General features: G+C 35.8%; 1 long non-coding RNA gene across 1 annotated transcript; it reads left to right on the top strand.

Moving 5' to 3' along the window:
- Window positions 1-5,729: 5,729 nt before the first annotated feature.
- On the top strand, window positions 5,730-17,904 carry LOC135207179 (uncharacterized). The gene is made up of 3 exons (XR_010312918.1): window positions 5,730-5,812; window positions 9,950-10,062; window positions 17,729-17,904. It is a non-coding gene; the product is annotated as an uncharacterized LOC135207179 (long non-coding RNA).
- Window positions 17,905-25,000: the final 7,096 nt, after the last annotated feature.

Raw genomic sequence — 25,000 nt, 5'->3', positions numbered from 1 at the left:
GACTGGATTTAACCTTAAATATAATACAAACTACTAAGGCTAGAGGGCTGCAAATTGGTATGTTTGATGATTGGAGGAAGGATGATCAACATACCAATTTACAACCTTCTAGACTCAGTAGTTTTAACATCAGAGGGCGGACAGAAAAAGTGTGGAAAGAAAAGAAAGTGCAGACGGATAGACAAAGCCGGTACAACAGCTTTGTTTTCAGAAAACTAAAAGGAGTAATAAGTTAGAAAAAAAAATCAACAACAGACAGGCAGAAATAGTCAACCCACTTTTCCATAAGCGATAAAATTTCATGAGAGCAAAATAGCGTATGTAGGTCAGTCAGCCGAATTCCCCCCCAAAAAATCATTTTGCAAACAAGAGCCTGAATAGCTTGAATCGTTAATAAATCTTCGGGTTAAAACTGATGAATGAACTTTAACCAATATAAAAACGACAGCCATCCCCAACTTAATACCACTCGATGGGACATCGAGCAATGATGGAATATCACTTTATACAAGTCCCATAACCCTGGATTACTTTCATCCGGATATTAATCAGGTTCCTGATTTAATCCAAAATCGATCAGAAGTAAATTATGAGAAGAATTTCCATCCCGAATATAGTTAAAAAAAAAAGGGGGGGGGGGTCAACTGGTGTTTACCAGTTTCCGTTGGTCTTCCGTTCCTTCATTGAGCATAATCGATTATTATTAATGACGTTTATTCACTATGATTGAACTGTATGCGTGTTGATCTGGGATTTTGTGTGTGTGTGTGTGTGTGTGTGTGTGTGTGTGCTATACTTGATACGAGTATCACTATCGTTCCATTGCATACGACCTTCATGACTGTCCATATATATGAACATGCGTATACATCAGGTGTATGCAAGCGTTTACACATACACACACCCATACACATATATATATTTACTATATGCATGTATATAGTACAAGAGTGCATATATATATATATATATATATATATATATATATATATATATACTGATATATATATATATATATATATATATATATATATATATATATATATATATATATATACGCATACAGATCATCTTCCCCACATTCCTTTCAAAATGAATGGGGAAACGAGAACATCTACAGCAACAAATAAACAAATGGATGAAGTAAGATGTAAAATACCGTTAACAGATGGAGTGCCTTGCTTTATGTCTGAAAATGCCACGTCTAAAAACCAGCTATTCCCCACACGTACTCCACATAGTATTCCCAGCTTCGGGAATGTGACCCCTAGACCGAGTCATTGCAAAATATTTCGCTAGGCTCAGAACTTCTCCAGCGCATTGACTTCTGGAGAGAAGCTCGCCGCTCAAGTGATCTTGAATAATTAACCAGTCAAAGGCAAATGCCATCCACAGATGTCAACAAACTGGTAATGCAGCGAATAATTTACATCATGATAGACCAGTTCAATACAAGTGCCTTGTGGTATGGGAGAGCGCACACAAACAGACGTTAGCTGCATGAATTTGCAAAGACATCAAGATCCGTAAATACAGCTCACTGACATCCAAAGACAAAGCCATGTGTTCTCAAATAACTGGTGAATAATAAAGCAAGGCTCAAAACCTTATTCACATTTCCTGAAGATGAAATAACTTCTGGGCCCATTAACTGAACTGAATATATAGTTTAGGCCTATACGGGGCTTGGCCCATTAACGCCAAGGAGTTGAGTCTAAACGGTAAACATATTACAATAAAATCAATCATGATAATTTGAATAAACTGGGAAAACTAGATATAGACTCATATCGTATTATAATCAAAAGCACTAAAGCCCACAGCCTCCAATCCACGGCTAGAATCCCCAGAGCGTCACGTGACTCCGTCAGGTGGTAAATCCGCCGCCTAAACTAATCGCTTCGAGTTGCAAAGGGGGGCGCTTAAACGTCGTGGGATTAATTGTGGAGATCTCAGAGGGGACACCATTGGCAAACATATTGGCTTCGGAAGGGTTCTTGTGACCTCGTACGGCTAGCGGGATGTAGTTAAACCTACCGCGGTTAATGCAGGAACTTCGATGAGAGTTAACTGCAATCACAAGTCAATTAAGGCTTAAACTACATTTTATTCTTCTCTATATTACCACCCACTGTATACCGGAAAACAATACAGAGAACTGTAAACATTCAAGCTTGAATTATAGTACCATATATATATATCATATATATATATATATATATATATATATATATATACATATATATATATATATATATATATATATATATATATATATATATATTGACACCAAACCCACTCCAATACGTCAAGCAGTCGGCTTCAACTTTATGCGAACAACTCCATCTTATGTACCCTCTCTCTCTCTCTCTCTACACACACACACACACACAACCCCTGTCCCTACACCACCTCTCTCTCCCTTTCACACACACACAAAACCTCTGTCCCTTACACCAACTTTCTCTCTCTCTCTCTCTCTCTCTCTCTCACACACACACACGCAAATCCTGTGTCTCGCGCCATCTCGTGCACTCAATCCCTCTCTTGGAAAAACTGTACCAACAGATTTTGTGCACACTTTAGGCCTATGTTTTACTTCAGGCATCCACAGCTTAGCAGGCAAAGTTAAGCCCCCCTCGCCAACTTATAACTTTATTGTCTTGTCATTCTTAGATGTGCACTACAATAATCATTTGAAAATATATAAAGACTGGCTGTTTTTATATCTACAAATAAAATACATCGGCCATTCAAAGGCAAGATAGGAGAGATACTTCAGTATCAACTACTGATATTTATCAGACTCAAAAACCAAATAAAATTATAAAATAGCTTCAAGATTTGTTTCTTGGAGGAAGCAACTGTACCTTTGGGACACTGTGAAGTGAATTCTGCACCTGGTAATTAGCCAAATGTGGTGGGTCGAACCCAAAGTAAAGAAGGGCATAGGACTAGCAATCTCATCCCAATGAAGCCTATTTCAAATCCACACCCTATATATACTTAGATATATAGGCCTAATCACGCATTATAGATATATATATATATATATATATATATATATATATATATATATATATATACATACATACACGTATGTGCATTACACACGCACACACACAGACTTGGGCAAGTGCGCTCTCCAAATCCCGAGTCACAGAGAATCTCTAAACGCAGCAATTCTCCTCCTGATCTCTGTTCCTAATTGTCTTAAAATCAACGTTAATTTCCCTCCCCTGTTTTAGCAGCGAGCCCAAATTACTTACTAGGCAGCTGGCTTCCTCGCTTAATGAATCGGAAATTAGAACTCCACTCTCAAAACAGTCGCGACGATGAGACTAGAAGCATTTTGGCCCTCTGTGTCACCGGCCGAGTGGCCCTACGACATGCAGCACTGTTTGCGAAAATATCGCGTTTTATTATTCTTTATATATATAATGTTCTTGGCACCATTCATTTGCGTAGACTTGTGGATTAAACAATTTGATTTTCTTATGAATTTCATTATTTAGTGATGTTTTCAGAGCGGAAGTCAAGCTTTTTAAGTACTTCCGTTTTTTTTTAAATCGATATTGCGCATGTAGTGAGATAAGGCACTTCACGAATACAGTTACGTTGAAATGACATAACGGGGAGAGAGAGAGAGAGGAAGTTCTCGTTTCTCAACAGTAATAAATTCTTGATACCTAGTATTTATTAACTCGTGAAGTTATATAAAATGAAAAATATACGTGTGTATATATATATATATATATATATATATCTATATATATATCGCCATAATTACTAACGTTTCTGTCTTCCTACTCAGTCAGACACGACTTTTCTCGGTCTACATCTTGAAGAAGAGAGTGATTTAGTTATACCTACTTCAGGCAACCACTTTAAGTACTGATTCTATCACTTACCGCGGGATGGAGGATGTTCTCTTTTACGGTGGCTGCAACCCACCTTTGTCGTCTAATATATACACCTAATTTACTGCTAACAACAAGAGTCACAGGGATGACGATAAAATGTAAAAGATGCCTCTATGCTGAAGGTACCTTCATACGCAAGTATTGGCCATGCTAGACAACTAAAAGTATTAACAGGCCAAAGCTAACTGTTAATCAAAACCAAGACTTTTTCCATAATACATAAATACTGGGGTGAATGAGCGAAAGAATGTTGATGAGAGAGAGAGAGAGAGAGAGAGAGAGAGAGAGAGAGAGAGAGAGAGAGAGAGAGAGAGAGAGAGAGAGAGAGAGAGAGAACGGAATGTGTAAAACAAAGGCCCCATGAGGAAGAACATCACTAGGCCTAATACAAGCAGATCTCGAAAATGTCAATGCAAAATGTTCGTGATCTGTTTGTATTAGGCCTAGTGATTTCTTTGCAAATGGGTGAAATGTCATGAGTCATGACGCATGCACGCGTGACGTGCACACACACTCCAAAACACGCATAAGCCCACGCACACATACATGCACACACACACGAGTATGTGTGCGTGGCTTTGATGCAGTACTGCCAGTGAAAGCATAGGCCTAACAACTGATGCTACACATTAGGTCTACAATAAACCCTTCTATAACACAAATAATCTAACATTAAAATTCCCCTTCTCTCTGGAGAGTTGCGGTTTCTAAACAGTTTTAACAATGAAAAGATACTATTTTTCATATATAAGTCTATGGCAACAGATACGTTCGTAAACAGGAAACTATCAAAATCTTAAAATACTCTCTCTTAGGGATTCTTGGGTCTAATGGTTTGCAAAACTAAAACATCAAAACCAATGTGGACAAAGTGATTTATACACAAAAATGAATTTTTTTTTTTTAACGGAATAGTATCACAAAGAAATTGTACGTGACAGTATCATGTGGGGTTCCAAGGCCGCTAAAATAGTCACAAACCCAGGCCTGAATGAGAGCCACAAGAAAGGATAATAGATATTTGGATGACAAAGCGAGGTGAAAGAGAACACCGTAGAATTTCACAATGGACCATGGCGTCATGACGTTGATAATGATAATGATGGTTAGAAACATTACTTCGCCAAACTGGTAAGACATAAAAATAAGTTTAAACGATACGGAAATTGTCCAATCGACAAATTCGCCATTAGCACACGACATGGTTTACGTTATCGACCGGATAGTGACGGGATACACTGAAATGGACTTCAGAACTTTATTTTTTTTCTTTTTCGTTTCGCAGATAACAAAGTAGATTGATATCCAAACTCCTTACCCTCGCTAACCGCAGTCGACACAGGACGAGGTTAGTAAACGTAGGTTTCCTCAGTGATCTGGTTAAACTAATTTAATAATAGTACACGACACGTAGGATATTCAAGAGGTTAAAACTCAAGGCATCGAGTACTCATCACCTCTTGGTTCCTACAATGAATGCCAACCGTACCTGAATGACATACAATATTGTCTATACATGAATTACAGAATTTTATGCATGTGTACACATACAAAAATATAATTAATCCTACTTATATATATTCATGTATTTATATAATAACAGGGAACATAACCGTTCAATTTTTTTTGAGGAGGGTGTCATCGCACGGGTTGGTAATGGCCACGATAAACTCGTTAAGTACTTTCCACTAGTCCGTTCAGAGTTACTTCAGTAAGTGACTTCAGTATGCAAGTTGACTCCAGAAGACGAAGATTGATTATTGTCCGTAGAGAAACTTACGAAACTTATTCCTCGTTCTTTCCATCCCACCTCTTATTTGAAAATCTCTCCCCATACACATGCCGATGCACCGTATATTGCTCAACGGTTGACTATCTAATGATATCAGGTTTGCTTTTATCACGATTCAAAAAATGATTGAGGTGCCTCGGAGGCCAACTTGACATGTTGTGTAGTATGGTGTTCTTCAGGAGGGTGGTTGCTTCTCCACCAGGATAAAAAATTATGTGGAATATATGACTGTTTCTTACTTATTATAAATCATGCATGAAAATAGTGTGATTTTCTACACGCTAGGCCTATTCACGAATGTACATTTATGAATTAATAAAAGTTTTTCACGCTAGGCCTATTGAAGGTTTATTTACAACTCAATAAACTCACTATAGTTACTATGTACTTTGTCTTATTCTTACATATAGAGTTGACCCATAAAGCAATAATTTTCTACACGTTAGGCCTATTCACGAATGTATATGAATTAATGAAAACTGAATCACGCTAGTTCTATTAACGAATGGACTACATTTACAACTCAATAAATTCATCACAGTTACTATGTACTTTGTCTATTCTTACATATAGAGGTTAACCATAATGCAATCATTTTCTTCACGCTATGCCTACTGACGGATGTCTATATATGAATAACAAATTTACAGAGGCCTACTGACTTACAATTTTGTGGGGGGGCGTTATAGGTCTAGTGGTTTACCGATTAAAGCATACACAGTTGGCTAGTTGGTAAAAGAAAATTTTAAGCAGTAATTCACTACCGACTGTAAAAAAAAAAAGTTTAAATACCGATTGTAAAAAAAATAAAGTTTGAAGTTTGTCGAAAGTACATTTAACTTCAAAATATAACGCTCAGCTCATTCGGATCATAATTTCAGTTATACAACTGTTATGCAAATTAGGCCTATCGACTGTCTCCTTGAATTTCCCCTGTCAATAATGATAAAGTCACCAAAAAAATCCTGCGAAGAATATTTTTATCTGGGAAGTTTCTTCCTTAGAGTAACTGTTCGCTTTATAATGGCAAGATTAACATAAACGTTGTTTTGTATGGATGTTTTCAGAGATCTGATATAAATACCACCTTTTGGAATAGAGATCGCAGTTGATTCATGCAAGATTGTTAATTCATGTAGAATTGCGTATTTCATGGTAACATGTAATATGGGAAAATAATTACTACATGGTAGTAGTATGTAACAGAAAAGTAATGTGCTATATACTCTTAGGAACCGTTGCAACATTTTAATTTTTTTTATCGAATAACACATTTCAATTTGATATGTTTTACTAAAGATGGAGAAGACTTATTAGAAACAGTGACCCCATATAGAAATGGGAGAAGCTGAAGGTAAAGAAGACTAAAGATGTTATGAGTCGGAATGCCTCCAATATGATGACGTGAGGCCTCTGTCCTGCATCCTTTATGATTCCTCTTTCCAAATTCTGTGACGGGCTCTCAAAAAAAACCAATTCAATTCGGATCTAATCTCATTAAGATGCGGAGTTGGATTCGTTGATTAATAAATGAAACCCTTAAATAAGTAATCTCTCTCTCTCTCTCTCTCTCTCTCCATCTGACTATATTTTTTTCTGCTTTCATTCATACCTTTAACTGTGCTTTGTTATTCAATACATATACGCACACAAGAAACTACTTTTTCCAAATCAACCAGTTTCCCCTAACAAGGGAAGGCTCTTGAGAAAAGACAGTTCTGCAGTCCAGTACTGCCACTTTCATGCCTTTAATTTTTCCGAATTGTGAATGAAACCCACAAGCAGTAAAACTTCCACAATTTTATATATATACCAACACAGCAAGATTATCATAATTATGTTCTCTTCTATCATTTGCAATATACGCACAACTCTTCACATTACCACACTATCTACCTAGGACGGCATTCACTTCAAACAGCATATTCCACATTCTTCCATTTACTTTGTTTTTTATTACTCTCCTTTTACTCTCACATTTTCCTGACTACCGTATCCATTCTTCTGTATGTCTACCTATGGTCTTCCCTTCTGTCATGCAACACCACCTCAAATAAACTTTTTCCATCTCAAAAATCGTTTTATGTCCTCCTTCCATCACTTACTGTCTCTATTCCCTCTCCCTACCCTCTTGTACACACAAAACCCTCCTTGCTGCTCTTAGAATCTCACCCACAAATCGTACATAATACTTATCAGTCAGCTCAGTTTCCCCCTGCATCTTTAATCATAGCCCACAATGCAATCATTTTGCCTCTATATACTTCTCTCTGCTCCTTTTCAGTTGCTTTTATTACACTCACAGCCACATTTGTAAAGTAGGGAAGTCATGAAAAGCAGGATTTTTACTTAATGGGTAAGAAGGCTAACAATGATTGGGGAGGAAAGTGCTTAGGTTTAGACAGAAGAGGAAATGTATGGATTACATGCTTGTTCTGAAGCAGCTGTGTGAAAAGTTGAAGAATAGACTGAAATGATGTAGAAAGTGTTGGGAATGCATAGTGAAATAAGTTATTTATTTAGGGTAACTATCAGTTTTTTTGCTTTGCTGTAGAAAAATAACGTTGAAAATTATAACTTGAACGAAAAGTGATAGAGAGAAAAAAAAATCAGCTGATGAATTGACATGACTGACCTGTGATGGATGAACTTAATCAAAATGCTTTTCAAATCGACATCCAATTGTTAAAAGTGTTTAATGCAAATAAAAAAATGCTTGGAAAATGAGGATGAACCGAAAGATTGTCCGTCAGATTCAAAGTGGATTCCACGAAAACAACGGTGCATTGTTTTTTTTTTGCGAATTATTTTCCATTTGGCAATATTCTGTCTGGCGTTTCCATTCACGATAATTGATTGCTGATTTTTAGCACTTCCGACAAAACTGTTATCAGTTTTTGGCAGAAAAAGGGAGGATTTCTATTATGGCATTCGATCAAAACAATTAAAACCAAGCCCGAACAGTACTGGTTGTTTGATGCGTTTTCGTTCTGTATGAAATGCTTAATGGTGGAGAGTAACAGTCATTCGAAACAAGTCACAAACAAAAATAAAGGCATCGTAGCTACTCTAAGGGTGGTCATCAAAAGTGTAAAAAAATACACACCAATGGAAAGAGGATGACATGCACATACACATGGTAAAAATAAATAATAAAATATTTTTTTGTCACTTACCACAGCAAGCTCCATGAATATTCTGCTATTGGTGAGTGGTTGAGTATCTGACAGGGGAAGATTTGGTTTGGGATCCAGCATCTTATCTGAAACATAATTAAAAGTATATCGCTTTGGCGAAAGAAATTCATCAAACGAGTCTGCTTTGCCCCCTGTCATAATGTGCATGTATGTCACTTTCCCCATTACTGTATTCATCTGTTATGTTGAATCATCTTATCCTCATCCAGAAACCCCAGAATCACAATGTGGTATAAGTCTGCAGTATACAATGGTATGAGTTTATACAAGTTGCAGGCACTGAATCTTGATATTTTTGTGAATTTTGAAATACTGGAGAATAAAATTGCCAATAGAAACATTCAGAACTAAGAGCATTAGTGATTATTTTGAATATCAACATGATGAGAATGTATTGAATCCGACAAGTTACTATCCCATCAAAGCCAATGGAGGTGAGCTGAGAAAAGGATGAAGATTGGCTCAAAGCTACCTATCTTTACCAACTTTTTTGTGTTGCCTTAATAAATGCTAGATCTACTTTAGTTCACTACAGAGTCCTCCATGAAGTCTTCTACATTACTACACTGCTTTGAGTACTTAAGGTGGAAATCATCTTTACTAAAGCCTTATAATTCCAGACTCCTGTTCATTCAGTTTATTCTGATACGATAATAATTGATTTAAAACATCTTGGCAACAGTCTCCTTAATAAATTGTATAAGTTATTTTCTGTATCACCAACCATAAGTTGTGGATACTCAAACTTTGTTGTAAAAGAGCTAACACCATATGAAACCAAGGTAGCATTGTTGTCCAGTGTTCAGTAGTGCATAAATATCTACAGTAAGTGAAGCTATCAACAAACCCACTCACATATTTTTATAGGGACTGGCCTAATATGACGTTATGATATCCATATGCATTTTTTTTTTTTTTGCAGTATAATAAGAACTCCTGTCCATCTCCTGGTGTCAGGAATCTCATTCATGTGATGTTCACCCGAGTTATGTAAAGGCCATTTAGAACTTAACTCTAATGTGTTCCTTCACTTTCAGCTGGAGAAAGAATTGCTCACACATCTCCATGAAGGCTCTGCATCTAAGTGGCACACCAACTGTATTCAACTACTGATGTCCTCTTGGTGGAACAATATACATACCAGCCTCAGGTAAGTGCTCCTACTTCTCATTAAGGGAGGTAAGGCATTTGGCACACTCTCCTTGAGTAGTATACCATACTTATTCAATCTGTGTCACTGTTTTATTTGCTTCCAAATAGCACAAATCCTTCATTAAGTCATCTTTGGGGAATTCATTTAGTAAATATGAAAATGAACATCAAATATGATACCATACCATCACACCTACATAACTTGTAATGATTAAATAGCCAAGCTGCTATACTGTATTTTGAGTAACTTACCATATGACCTTTTGTAATGCAAGATAGTCTAATAAAAAATTCATATTGTACATCAGGACCAGAGTTACATATAGCCTTAATGCCTAACCTAGGCTACCTTGTGTCTAACCTAAGCTAACTTGTGTATCAACTTCAGCTTGGTAAAATATTTTTTAAAATTAATTTTCAATTTTGAAATTATTTTTTATCATTTTATGAAATAAAAACAAACAGCTTAGTTTCCAGTTTACATTTTCTTAAGGGTATAGGATTATTTTGGAAATTTGGCATCTCTGATGCTGGTGCATACAAGAGAAACTTATATTTACTACTTTTATTAAGTATATTAACTACTTTTTTTTTTAAGTAAGGGTAAATCTAAATGAAAATAATTGAGTACTACAAATATCTAGTTTAATGAAAATGGGACCATTTTATAATGTATTAAAAAGTTCTATTAATGTACAAGTTTTCACTAATACATTAAATATGCAGTGCATGGAAATACAGGTGAATTATCATTTGATTATAAAAAGTAAAGTACAGCATACACAGGCCAATAAACAGTAAAGTTTAATAAAAATTTGTGTACATTATACATGGCAAATCTGTACTGTACCAGACTGCCATTATAGCCAATCCAAACCATGTTTTAATATTATGAGATGCAGGTAAGTCCACTTACATCTTTAGCCAACTGAGGTTTTCAACTGCTGAACGCTGTAAGCGTATGGGACTTCAGACATGAGCATCTGGGATAATTACAATTAAAGTCCTTTCAAGTACAATGCAGTTAATGTCTTTGAATTAACAAGTTTCCTGCAAACGCACCCATTATTACGTAAGAAGTCCATGTAGAAAGTCCGCAGTAAGTTGTATTTTGATAGTCATTTAACAATGGCTCAGTGCTAACCTTTCTAAACTTTAGAGTTGGGTACATTTATACCTAGGTTAGGCTGCTAACAGGCTACCAAGTCTAGTAAAGTCTGTTTTAATTAGGTAAAGTCTGTTTTAATTACTAAGACATAAATGGTATATTTCTCGTTACTTTAAAACAAATATTCGCGTAGCCTATATACCAACAAAACCAAGTAAATCTAATAGTCACCTAAGCCATGGAAGTATCTGCGTGGTAGGCCTAAGCCTAACACAGGCCAGTCTGCCAACTGACAAGGCTAATTTGAGAACGGTAATTTAACAAAACCAAGACCATCTACATTGTCCCTGTTGCTTTTGACACAAATGCTCATTCATATAACCAGACAAAGACGAAGAAATTTCTTAAAATTGCTTGTACACAACGAATTGTGTTTGGTAGAATACTCGAGGAGGAGGAGGAACGTCCAACGTAAATATTCCCGCGTTCGGTTGGCCGAGAGTGGCTTGCTTACATAAATATTTTTGTAAAACAGACTGCCACACTGTATATTACTAGGGACCGTATTAGGCTACATTTGTTAAAAGAAGCCTTTAGTATTTTATTTAACAGATCAACTACACAAAAGTGGTATGATAAAAAAAAATTACGTTATCGGTAATGTGAAGGAGAAGCCGAGGCCACCGACAAGAGTAGAAGACCTGCAACTCAAATACACATTTAAAGTATTTCCCTTGACATTTCCATTAACTCGGAAGGAAATGTGTATAATTTAGAATCATTTCCACCAACACGTGAAAAGCATTTGTAGAACAAGAAAGGCATTTATATATCACGAAAATCTTCTTTATGAAATTTTCCGAATAAAACTAATTCAACATTTAACTGGCAACTGTTGAAAACAGAAGGTAGCTTTTCATTTGTATTATATAATATGAAGCCCCAGATTTATTACTAAATTTTTTATTATCGTGATTCTTGTCTCTTGCATAACACTTATATTATTTTGGACGTTATTTGCATTAGCCTGGCAATTTCCTGCATTAGTGGCTGTAACTTTGGCGTAACTTGTATAGTGTTTGTAGTGGATGTTGCATGTCTTCTCGCTTTGATCTCAAATTTTTCTTTTTATCTGGTCCTTTCTCACTGGGCATTTCGCTGCTAAAGTTCTGTTGTTGACTGCAGTTAAACATATATATATATATATATATATATATATATATATATACATTACACATATATATGTGTGTATTATATATTTATATATATATATATATATATATATATATATATATATATAATTTTCTTTACAATCTCTATATGTTGATCATGTAATGAACACCGATAACATATTTTATAGTTATTATCTTTAGAGCATTCCTTGTACTACAGATGCTCATAACAGTAGCATTTGTAGCAAAATAACAAATTTACAAATATATCCTCTGCAATGTGTTGACTTGGAATGTATTGGTAGGCTATAAAAAGTATAAATAATCCTCCTTCTATGGTTGTCTTTGCCATCTTCGGTGTTTCAAACTTGATTTTCATGGTGTGGGAATTGTTCTGGATTTTTATCACCTCATCCACTTTGGCCCAATCGTTTTCCTTCCCAGTGCTGTCTTTAATTCAGGTGTTCTCCGTATTCGGCTTGCTACTATAGTTTTCATGGCGTTATATTCTGGGGGTCTATTACTTCAAACTGTTCATTTAGAAAAACTGTCCTGTTCCTTGAATTCAAAAGCTTTTCTGAGTCATCTTCTTGAACACTGATAAAGAATGCTGTGTTGGCGTGGTTACTCTTTGGACTTGCTCTAGTCTTGATGGCGCCTATACACTGACATAATTTCAGCCGTCTACTTGGCTCGTCGTGCCGTTTGGGACCACAGATATAAAAGCTTTTATATCTATGTTTGGGACTATTGTCTTAGATCTTAATCTTCATTTTGAATCATAGTATCTACTGCCTTTCTTGAAGTTCTACCATAAAGGAGGGTGACACATAAACCTAGCTATGCTGGCACTGAAAAAAGGAAAGGTTTTAAAGATCCTTACGGGATACTTTCCTCGGACACTAGACAGTCATGACGTGTCTTTCCCTGCGGATATACATGATATATATATATATATATATATATATATATATATATATATATATATATATATATATATGTGTGTGTGTGTGTGTGTGTGTGTGTGTGTGTGTGTGTGTGTGTGTTAATACTGTATTTACTGGAAACTTCTTGGCCAACTTGAATTAAAAAAAAAAAAAAAAGTTTCAATCCCCTTTTTATTGCAAAAACGAGGAGAAAACACTACAGGTGACATACATCCAAAATAAGTCGATTACTCATTTCACAAATGCATTCTGCTGTGACGTTACATATCTTCTAAGGCTATGTATTCTTTCCACGAGATCGGGTTTCGTGTGGCGTCCCCGTCTTAGCCAAAGGGAGCGATGTATTTCAGGGTGAATGCACCCATGGCACACAGCAATTACAATCTCAGCAGAGTCCGGGAAACGCTCAAGCCAGGCTCTTCATGACCCAGGTGCTTCGTGCATATCAAAACAGAACCCGTACGGGCCTTTAGTGTTAGATATATATATATATATATATATATATATATATATATATATATATATATATCTATAAATTTATATATATACACATTTTGTTTATATAATGTACATACACGCATATTCACTTAGTCGAAGGTACATTAGCAAAAATAAATAAATAAATAAATAAATAGAGAAAATAAAAAAAACGAGAAATTTTACTCTCGGTGTAGGACACCGTAATAATGGGAATCATTGGAATTACATTTTCCCATCAGAGATTTTGGTTGCATTTACAATGGTGTTTAGGAGATCCTTTCAGAGATCCATTAGTCAACCTTGTCCTGTAATGTATTCACGATAAGATACATTCCCTAATGGTTTTGGTGTATCTGCCAGTGCTAGTAGTAGCAGTGAGGTCTACTCACTGAAGTTAATGTTTTTATTCCCGTTAGTATGTCTGTTGCAATTGCGCTGAACATTTAGGAAATGGAAAGGAAAATGTAGATTAACCAATCGATCCTGTTTAATTGTTCTTGCATATGAGTTATGTTTCATGTTAATTATGAAAGCAACTCCTTGAGTAAAGTTGATTTCGAAGCATCTTCTAGTTCTTAAGAAAGAGAGAGAGAATTTCAAAGAATTACGATAATCGAAAACTGCCAAAAAACCCAGGAATTCTTGGCTATATTATATTAACCATTTTTTAAAATAAAATTGCGTATAAGATCCATGTGTAGTGTATTCCTTACAACTTTTGAAAAGAGCAAGTCGAACGGCTTTGGTTGATTCAGTCATAATCTAGTATGCTTCAGTCTCTTAAGTTATGGATTAGGTACCTGGTACCTGTGGTCTCTGTTGGGTTGCCTTCACTATTTAAAAACGATGACACTGGCTGAGAACATTCTCTCTCTCTCTCTCTCTCTCTCTCTCTCTCTCTCTCTCTCTTACTTTAAGTGTAAGTGTTGCACCTGTCTTGGTCTGACAGAGTACCAAAGGGCGTGTTAGGCCAGTGCCGTCTGTGTTAGGATGTCAAAACCATTCTGGACATCTTTCAGGATCACAGAGCAAACAACTTGGACCTAAGTTGTGAGTGAGCGCCTCAGCGGCGTGGTTGGTATAGTACTAGCGTCGCACCTCGGTGGTCACGGGTTCGATTCTCGGCCATTCCACTGAGGGGTTAGAAATGTGTATTTCTGGTGATAGAAGTTCACTCTCGACGTGGTTTGGAAGTCACGTAAAGCCGTTGGTCCCGTTGCTGAATAACCACTGGTTCCATACAACAACAACTAAGTTGTGATTGCGTAACCGGGAATAGACCGGCCACCTCGTGTAAAACAAAAATCATACATTTCATTCGAGAAAGAAGAAAAACCTAAGGTTCAGAGATTATGAAAATGGAAGTTGAACAAAGAAAGACAAAATGCAAAGGCCCCATGTCTTGGAAACAAAGAGACCTTTTTTTATTTTATTATTTTTTTTTTGTCGTATCCTTATCATCAAAATGAGAGACATGAAATTATTAAAAAATAAAGTAGTTTTTCATATGAAGTTTGTTCTAGGTGACGGTAGGAATGAAATTTCGTGTTTTTGGCTTTTTAATTAAGACCTCCTCTAAGACCTTATTTAGGTATAATTGTTGATATATACATCATTTTGCAACTATACATAAGCAAATGTTACCATTATATTAATAATAATTGAAAAAATTATGACAAGAGCTTATCTAGCAACAACTACAATTTTAGTAATAGCAGTGAGGATGATAATACCGACTCTAAGGTCATAGAATGTACTCGTAAATGGAGAGAGCGAGATACAGGGTGGTGGGGGAGGGGGGGGTGGGGGGGGGGGATGGTAGTAACCATCCCTGTTCCCCTGAGGCGTAAGTTCCATAACAGAATTATGGAAAGAAATATAATGATGTCTTCCTTTCAACGGACTTCTGGATTTTAGAAAAGTGAATTCCTACTAAGTTCCTAGAGGGAAAAATAAGGGTAGCGGAGAATGTGGGACTAATACGCTACCGTTCTTGCCGTCCGACTTTTTCAAAATCTCCATTTGCTGACTGACTGGAATTCATATGATGATTCCCGCGGGGGATTTACGGATTTACGTTTTCAGTAAGTGCTGTATTACCGTGACGGAATTAATGTTTTTTTTTTTTTGTTTTTTTTTTTTTTTTTTTTTTTTGTGTGACGGCTTTATGTTATATATATATATATATATATATATATATATATATATATATATATATATATATATATCATCATGAACCCAGTTACAAAAAACATTAATTCATATATATATATATATATATATATATATATATATATATATATATATATATATATATATATATATCATAAAGCCAGTTACAAAAAACATTATATATATATATATATATATATATATATATATATATATATATATATATATATATAATATATATGTAGAGAGAGAGTTAACTTGATTTCACGAAGAAAGACTGCATTACTTTAAATATTCAAGTTAGATATTCATCATGAGGCTTCCAATCTGTCAAATGCCAGGAAAAGGCTTTACAACAAAATTAAATGCTGATAGAACACCATATTTCTTCTTATGAAGAAGTTTGGAAATACATATTGTATAAGCTTGGCAGCCTCTGCTCAAGTCTTTGTCAAAGAATGTGAACAGACTGTATCTCTCAGAGAGAGAGAGAGAGAGAGAGAGTTCTTAAATGTAAAGAAAATGATTCAGAATTAGGCTTTTGAAAATTGATAGTGATAAACTCACCGGGTAATCTCATTATCTAAAGTCGGTTTTGAAGCAGAGAAAGTGATCAAAGCACCAATTAATTATTTTGATGATCGACCGCAGTCATTTCTATGAAATATTTATATTAATATTAATAATGGCTATTGCAGTGATCTTGCCAATGATGGCATAGATCAAATAACATTCACTCTAATAAGAGTAATTGTTTTTTGATTGAAGAGATTTGATTTAACTCGATCATGTTTGATTACAGAAATCCGGACCCACGAGACTTTAAAACTATTCATACGTTCATGTGAAAGTCACCTATTACCAAGTGGTATAAACTCGGGTTTGATAAAATAAAAAATAATTTCATTGCCGTGAGGTGCACGGTAGGCATTACTTAAGGGTCATCGCAGCGTCCCTTTCGACCCCTGACAGCAATCTGTCATTCCTTTTACAGTACCTCCGTTCATATTCGTTTTCTTCCATCTGATTTTCCACCTTCTCTGACAGTTGTTTCATAGTGCAACTGCGAGATTTTCCTCCTGTTTCACCTTTCACAACCTTTTACTGTCAATTTCCCTTTCAGCGCTGAATGCCCTCATAGGTCCCAGAGCTTGGCCTTTGGCCTAAATTGTATATATAATTTTTTTTTTTGTAGTAAATATGTCATAGACACGAAACCAGACAAAGTATAATAACATAAATGATATACGTTACAATCAATGAATGAAAGATTTTAGGATGGACAGAGAAGTATTTAATTCAGGTTCAAATTCTACTTTATATTTTGTAAATTCAGTTATTTTTACTCCACTAACTTCTATTTCATCATAGAATTTTTTTTTATTTACTATAATAATTTCTTCAATGAGTAAGCAGTGAGATTTCATTGCTAAATATAAAGAAATTGACATTGTACCAATCAGTATTTTAAGCCAGAGTTAATAGTGTTTCTTTGTTGTGATAACTTTCTCCCTTCCTTAGTGTGGGTGACAAAGGAACTTGCATTAACAATAATTAGTGAATTTTTTTCCATTTATCCTTAGTAATGTGTTCTTAATGCAGCCATTGTCTTTATCATAAGGTTTGCTTTATTACATAATGGAATGGTTTATCTATTATTTTGTTATTCCTGTATTGTATGTGCGTATTTGCATGCTGGATTTTGATTTGTATATCTATTGCGTATTCCGTAATTTGAATAGTGTAATGTTTTGTATTAAAACAATATTTTATTCGTCTTTCTAGGAGACAATTATGTATATAGGCAGCATGGACCAAGACAAGCCTCTATGGACTGTCATTTTCTTCCCCTCGTCAACAGCAGTATTTTAGAGGTAAGTTAATGACTAATTACGAGATGGTTATTAATGTCCACTAGGCACTTTCTGATGTGACGAGGCAGAGAACCTCAGTGGAACGATTCCCATAAGTTTATTTAGCCGTCACGACGTTAACTGAAAAAAAAAAAAAAAAAAAAAAAAAAAAAAAAACAAAAAAAAAAGAAGAAGAAGAAGAAAAAAAAAAAATATGCGTAAATCTAATCTAGATATTATGAAGCCATTTAAGGATTTATATAAGAGTTACCCGACGTCGAGTCTGTCAAGCTTGCCTGACGGGTCCTCCCTTGTAAGAGAACGAAAACAATTAGGATTAGATTATGAGCTTTCTTCTTTCGCCGTCATCTCTTCTCTCTCGCGCTCTTCCGTCTAATCCCTTTTGTTCTCGTCCAACTCCTCTTCCTCCTCAGGCTCCTCCCTTGGTCCCTCCTCCTCCTAATCCTCCAACTCTGGTTCCTCCCTTGGACCGTCCTCCTTCTCCTCCTCCTCAGGTTCCTCCCTTGGTCCCTCCTCCTCCTCCTCCTCCTCCTCCTCCTCAGGTTCCTCCCCTGGTCCCTCATCCACCTACTCGGTCGCCAGTCCTCCTCCTCCTCCTCCTCCTCCAGTTCCTCCCTTGGTCCCTCATCCACTCACTTGGTCGCCAGGAAAATTATTCTTTTGTGGACAGACGAAATAAAAGCGGTCATTAAACATACCTAGAACAAAGCATTAAGTCACAAAAGCGGAAGTGCGACAATTACGCTCGTTTCGCGCAGAAGTCGCCCCGGAGACGGCGAAATTCCAAATTGTAACTCGTTGGAGAGAATATGGGACGGCATTATTACGCCACTTGTATTCATCAGCTCTCGAGATTCCTCTCAAACCTCAAGAATTTTTGACCGCATGTATTACCCACTTCGTAATTCATCAGCTCTCGAGATTTTCCTCTCAAACCTCAAGAATTTTTGACCGCATGCATAAGTGATTTTTTCCGCTACGCGCTTTTTTTTTTTTTTTAATTTTTAATTAATTTATTATTTATTTTTTTCGTGGAGGAAGTCAGTATCCACGAGGGTGCAGCCTTCCCATCTCTTTAAGAGTGAGGTTGCTACGTCCACGCCCTCTTTCTCGGTTCCAGCTGGTAGGATTGTGAAACGTGTAGGTATGCGCAAGCAATACTCATGTGAGATTTATATATGTACACATACAGACGCACACACGTACATACATTATATATATATATATATATATATATATATATATATATATATATATATTATATATATATATATATATATATATATTGTGCGTGTGAGGGCAGCATCCAGTTATTTATTATTATTATTATTATTTTATTATTATTATTTATTATTATTATTTTTTATATTATTAGTATTTTTAGTTTTTTTTTTTTTTTTGTTCTATCACAGTCCTCCAATTCGACTGGGTGTTATTTATAGTGTGGGGTTCCGGGTTGCATCCTGCCTCTTTAGGAGTCCATCACTTTTTTTTACTATGTGTGCCGTTTCTAGGATCACACTCTGCATGAGTCCGGGAGCTACTTCAGCCTCTAGTTTTCCAGATTCTTTTTCTTTATTATTATGTTATTATTATTATTATTATTATTATTATTATTATTATTATTATTATTATTATTATTATTATTCCTTAAAAACTCTTTGAAATACCCCAGGTGTACGTCTGGTGAGTATATGCTGCTGGTATTAAAAAAAAAAATAATGCATAGATAGTTAGACTCTCTGGCAGCCGAACTCTATTTCAGCTTTAAAATTCTTTTGCACGGTGGGAGAGAGAAGAAGTCGGTACCCGCATTAGCAGAAGTTCGCGTAGCGAATAGTAATGAAATCTTGGGCATAAAATAATGAATTAACTTTTTTCCATTCCATCTTCGCTTATCGCTGCCAGTGCTGTAGTGGTTTTAGAAATGACTTGAATGTTCTTTTACGCGCATTAATATTTAGTTTCACATAGTTTTCTGAATACGCTTGAGGTATCATTCTGGAATTAGGGTACGCTGCGGAACATCACCGTCTAGATGACGCAACTGCGAATAAATAAAGACTTACCCATGAATGGCTGCCTCGGTGGCCGCGAGTTCGATTCTCGGGCATTCCATTGAAGGGGTCAGAGATGTGTATTTCTGGTGATAGAAGTTCACTCTCGACGTGGTTCGGAAGTCGCTTAAAGCCGTTGGTCCCGTTGCTGAATAACCGCTGGTTCCATACAGCGTAAAAACACCATACAAACAAACTATGAACGATTATTATTATTATTATTATTATTATTATTATTATTATTATTATTATTATTATTATTATTATTATTTTTATTATTATTTGTGAAAATGAACTTTGGTGTAACTGTAAATATATATTTAGAAATATATTTATGTGTGTGTGTGTGTGTACATTTTAAATGTACATTCTTGAATATATATTTAAACTTACATCAGTGTAAATTTGTTCACCATTTTAGTAACGTAATTATTATTATTATTATTATTATTATTATTATTATTATTATTATTTTATTATTTTGAAATCCTCCATGTTTGATTAGCAGATTTCGTTTCAAAGGCTGGTAATAATGCTAAGATTTCATGGTGACAGCACCATCAGACGTTCAGTGTGACACAGCAGAATATAATCGCCATGAATAAATGCAGGCCAAGAGAGAGAGAGAGAGAGAGAAAATAAGACCTATTCGGCTTCGAAATGTCCCCAGCACGATGCTTAGTGAATGAAATCTTCGAATTAAAGCTTTCGAAGAGAAGGGCATAAAGGCCAATCACCGCAAGGCATTCTTGGGACATCTTCCACCAGAACACTCTCCCCGAAAACTTTCTGTCGAGAGTCATCTGGTCCCCAGAGGCTGGTGCCTTCTTCTTCTTCTCTTCCTGGGAGCGAGGAACTGGGAGAAAACAGTGAGGAGGAGAAAGAGGAGGAGGAGGAGGAGGAGCTTCGTCTCTTCCTGGGAGCGAGGAACTGAGAGAAAACAGTGAGGAGGAGGAGGAGAAGGAAGATAAATTCCAAAACGTAAAAGTGATTAATAAATAAAGAATAAAAACAGTTTTACTCGTTTTCTCATTTTCTTATTTTTCCATTAAAAATCGGACACAAGAAGTAGGTCAAAATGTAAAAGGAATTTTGAATGAAAATAGATATTTTATTCATTATTGCTTTAAATCCTTAATAATTGAATTAGGAATCTGATAATAATTCATAGATTACAGGAGATAACTTTCACTAAAGTTGTGCAATTTATGAATAACACGAAAAATTACTTCATTTTGGTCGGAATTCCCAAAACGATAGAACCGCTATATATAACTCTTCAAACGGGGAAATTCATTTGTACCAATGCCGTGGTTGAAGAGCTCTCGTGGGGGAAATATGTCGAGATAAAAACCATAAACCAGTCTTTTCTAACTGCCACACAGTACATTGATGAATGGCGTGTCCCTACGATTCTCTCTCTCTCTCTCTCTCTCTCTCTCTCTCTCTCTCTCTCTCTCCCATTTTAACAGGAGGAAGGATGAAACGAAAGTAAAAACAGGGAGAATCTACATAGAGTTTCGCTTATGATTAAGAAAAAAGCTCATTTTATAATATCCTCATTAAATTGTCGATTCATAGCCACAGATCCCAAGAGATGTGATATTTAAATAAAAAAATAAATACAGTATCGAGAAGAAAATCAGATCTCTCTCTCTCTCTCTCTCTCTCTCTCTCTCTCTCTCTCTCTCTCTCTCCTCTGCCTTTTAGAGGAAAGACAAAACGAAAAACAGGGAGAATCTCCATAGTGTGTCTCTTATGATTTTTAGAGAAAAAAAATAAGTTCAGTTCATATTAATATCCTCAATAAAATGGTCGATTCACAGTCATCCCAACAGATTTAATATAAATAAATAAATAAATAAATAAATAAATAAATAAATACAGTATCGAGAGGAAAAACAGACCTGCAAGAAAAACCCTTCAAGAGAAATATGGTCCCGAGGGTCTTTTACTAAGGTCGGCCTGAATAAAATTCTTACGAGTTTTTGTATCATAAATGGTTATGGTTCTCTTGACAGCTTCATAGATGGTTCCTATGAATAGAGCAGGAGGTCTGTCGCCTTGACGGTATTCAAGAAGTGTTTTATTTGATTTTGTGTCTCTTGCTCGTTATAATGTTTTTTTTTTTTTTTTTTTTTTTTTTTTGTTTTTTTACTGCTGTCGTCTCGAAAATTAGAGGGGCTAAGACTATGATGGCATTACGACGCTTCCTGGGTATTAAAACCTTATTTGTCATTTTAGCCTGTTGGGTTCAATTTTAAAGATGATATTTTTGATATTTTTTCATCTATTATTTTCATAGAGTGTACTACTTACTGCTCTAATGGTCGTCGATTGTCTCATGCGTAACTTGCTGGATGTTGTAGGTCTTGTTAATATATTATTAGCTCTCTAGTCGCTCATGTAGTTTAAAAAAATAACAGAGAAGACAAAAAAATAAAAGCAAAGAAAAAAGAAGTTCCTTGGGACCATTAGAGGTTTGTTGCATATGCAACAGCCTTTCGCTATTGACATTTAAAAGGAAATGGACACGTCAATGCCCTTTGGTGGTCAGTCAAGAAGGAAGGGGAGTTGAAGGGCATCTTTTATATCATTTTATAGTTCTTGGTGTTAGGTCACTTAAGGAAAGAGAGAGTTAAGTTATCTTTTATTCTTCGATTCATGATGAAGTGTTTGTTAGATTTAACTCTCCATATCTTGAGGTAGAGTGAAATAGTTTAAAATTCTAAGGTAATATATATATATATATATATATATATATATAATATATATATATATATATATATATATATATATATATATATATATAGTATGCATGTACTATATTATATATGTGTGTGTGTACTATATATATATATATATATATATATATATATATATATATATATATATATATATATATATATATATATATATTATGTATGTATGCTTTGAACAATTTTCAGGGTAAAGTATTGAGAAAAACTATCCGGATTTTTAGGTTCTAGTGATGTGGAGCATATGTATGTTACGCATGTATACATCCTTAAAAGAAATATGCAATAAAAATAGAGAAATCTCATAAACCCTAATTGCTTCCCTTCGAAATACATCTGTTACTCATGTCGAAGAATGCAATGGACGATGGATGGATGTATGCATGCTAATGCTGATTTTCGTCTATTAAATGTTTTTATTTTTAGAACAATTCAAGATTGTATTAATCTTAACTTCCTTATCGGTATATCCGCCCACCCAGTATACTCACTTTCTCTATACATAATTTCCAGTAATTAACGTATTATTTATTTCATTCTCTTTCGCGCCCTTTGCTATTGTTCCCGTCCCTTTTCCCGTCAAAATCTTTCTTCGAGAGCTGGTAAACAGTTCCCACCGAATGAACAGATAAAGCCGTTGAAACCAAACTTTAAGGTGTTAGTTCTGTTTATCTTTCCTGCGCAGCCGAGGAAAGTAAACAATTCTCATTGTCGCTTAGGGAAGAACTATGAGACTCGTTTGTATGACGTCACAGATCACAATATCGAGGAAAATGCGATGTTATGTAATAAATTCACCGCTGATCTTTCTTCAAATGGTTTTGGTGTGTTGTTATCTTTTCCAAGGTTCCTTGCGCCTATCGACGCAGTCGGGCATTTAGGACGAAAGGATGATTGTATCGTGTAAAGGTTTAAGCTTTATAAATTGTATTGTTAATGACTGCGTTACCATATATATATATATATATATATATAATATATATATATATATATATATATATATGTGTGTGTGTGTGTGTGTGTGTATGTATGTGTGTGTGTGTGTGTGTGTGCGGGCGCCAGGCACTCAGGGACATCATCGTGCAGTGTCCGGACCCAGACTTTTGTTGACTTGCGAAAAACCTCGTTGTCTCTCTTGAGGTAAAACTTTGGTATTCTGGGAGACGGGGGAAACTGAATCTTTTATAGTGTTTGGGACGAAAACAAAAGTAACTTTACTAAGCAATGCCACGAGTTTAATATAAACGCGAGAGTCAGCTGGAACAAACCGAAGAGTGATTATATCAGGAAGAATTATATTTCACAAAAAGTAACATAGTATTAAAACTTACGGTTTTGTCGTATTATTCGCTGGGTATTCTTCTATCCTTATGGAAGGGAGAATGAAATAATCTGTTGTCTATAGCATTCTCAACCTTTTTTGACCCGTGAACCATTTCACCATATGTCAGAATGTCATTCGGCCCCCTTCCTCCCCCTTTTTCCAAAATTGTCTGCCTCAAAAGGTGCATTCCAAATACTATGCAACGAAGTACTAACACAAACAAACAAGCTATAGGGGAGAGAAAGCCCAGCGGACCGATGCACACTGCATTTTGTTTGGTCCTAGAGGCAGTTTGAGCCTGCCAATCTGTGGTCACACTCCCGTCCCTGAAACTGAAATTTCTCCGGGGGGGGGGGGGGGGGGGGGGGGGGGGGGGGGTGGGGGGGGTGGGGGGGGGGGGGGGGGGGGGGGGGGGGGTTAGAATCCCCCCCTTGTTTGAGAATCATTGGTCTATAGCATTGAGAATTCTGACTCAGTCTCGGGTTCTGATTATTCCTAGAATGCAGAGCTAAGGGAGTACCTCATGGCGATTCATTCATTCCGTTTGTTGCTTCTGAGAACGAGATTGTGGATCAGAACAAAGGCTTTGTTTTTGTCTTGTTTAGACTTCTTTGGCGTTTGCATTGCTCTTGGGGGTTTTATCCTTCATCCAAGCATTCTTTTTCGCTCCCCCCCCCCTCCCCCACCCCCCCCCCCCCCCCCTTTGGTGGAGAAGAATAGTCTCACAATCGATGGCAGCATATTGTGCATTCTTTGTGTATTTTACTTTTCGTAATTCAGAAAAATTTTCGAGTTGCATAATTTTAAAAACTCTTTCAAGGGTCTGTTTACTCTTTCAGCTTTTTATGTGATTTTTCATTTTCATTCCCATTGCATGTTTTACAATTGATAGATGCTATGCCCATAAGGTTTTTTTTTTTTTTTTTTTTTTTTTTTTTTTTTTTTTTTTTGAATAATCCGCATTAAAGTGTTTCGAATAATCTGCATTAAAGTGTTTCGAATAATTTGCTTTAAAGTGTTATTATATTTTGCGGGCAATACCT

Source organism: Macrobrachium nipponense, chromosome 32 (genome assembly GCF_015104395.2).
Source record: "Macrobrachium nipponense isolate FS-2020 chromosome 32, ASM1510439v2, whole genome shotgun sequence".
NCBI classification, from domain to species: domain Eukaryota; kingdom Metazoa; phylum Arthropoda; class Malacostraca; order Decapoda; family Palaemonidae; genus Macrobrachium; species Macrobrachium nipponense.
This window is presented reverse-complemented; position numbering and strand designations above follow the sequence as displayed.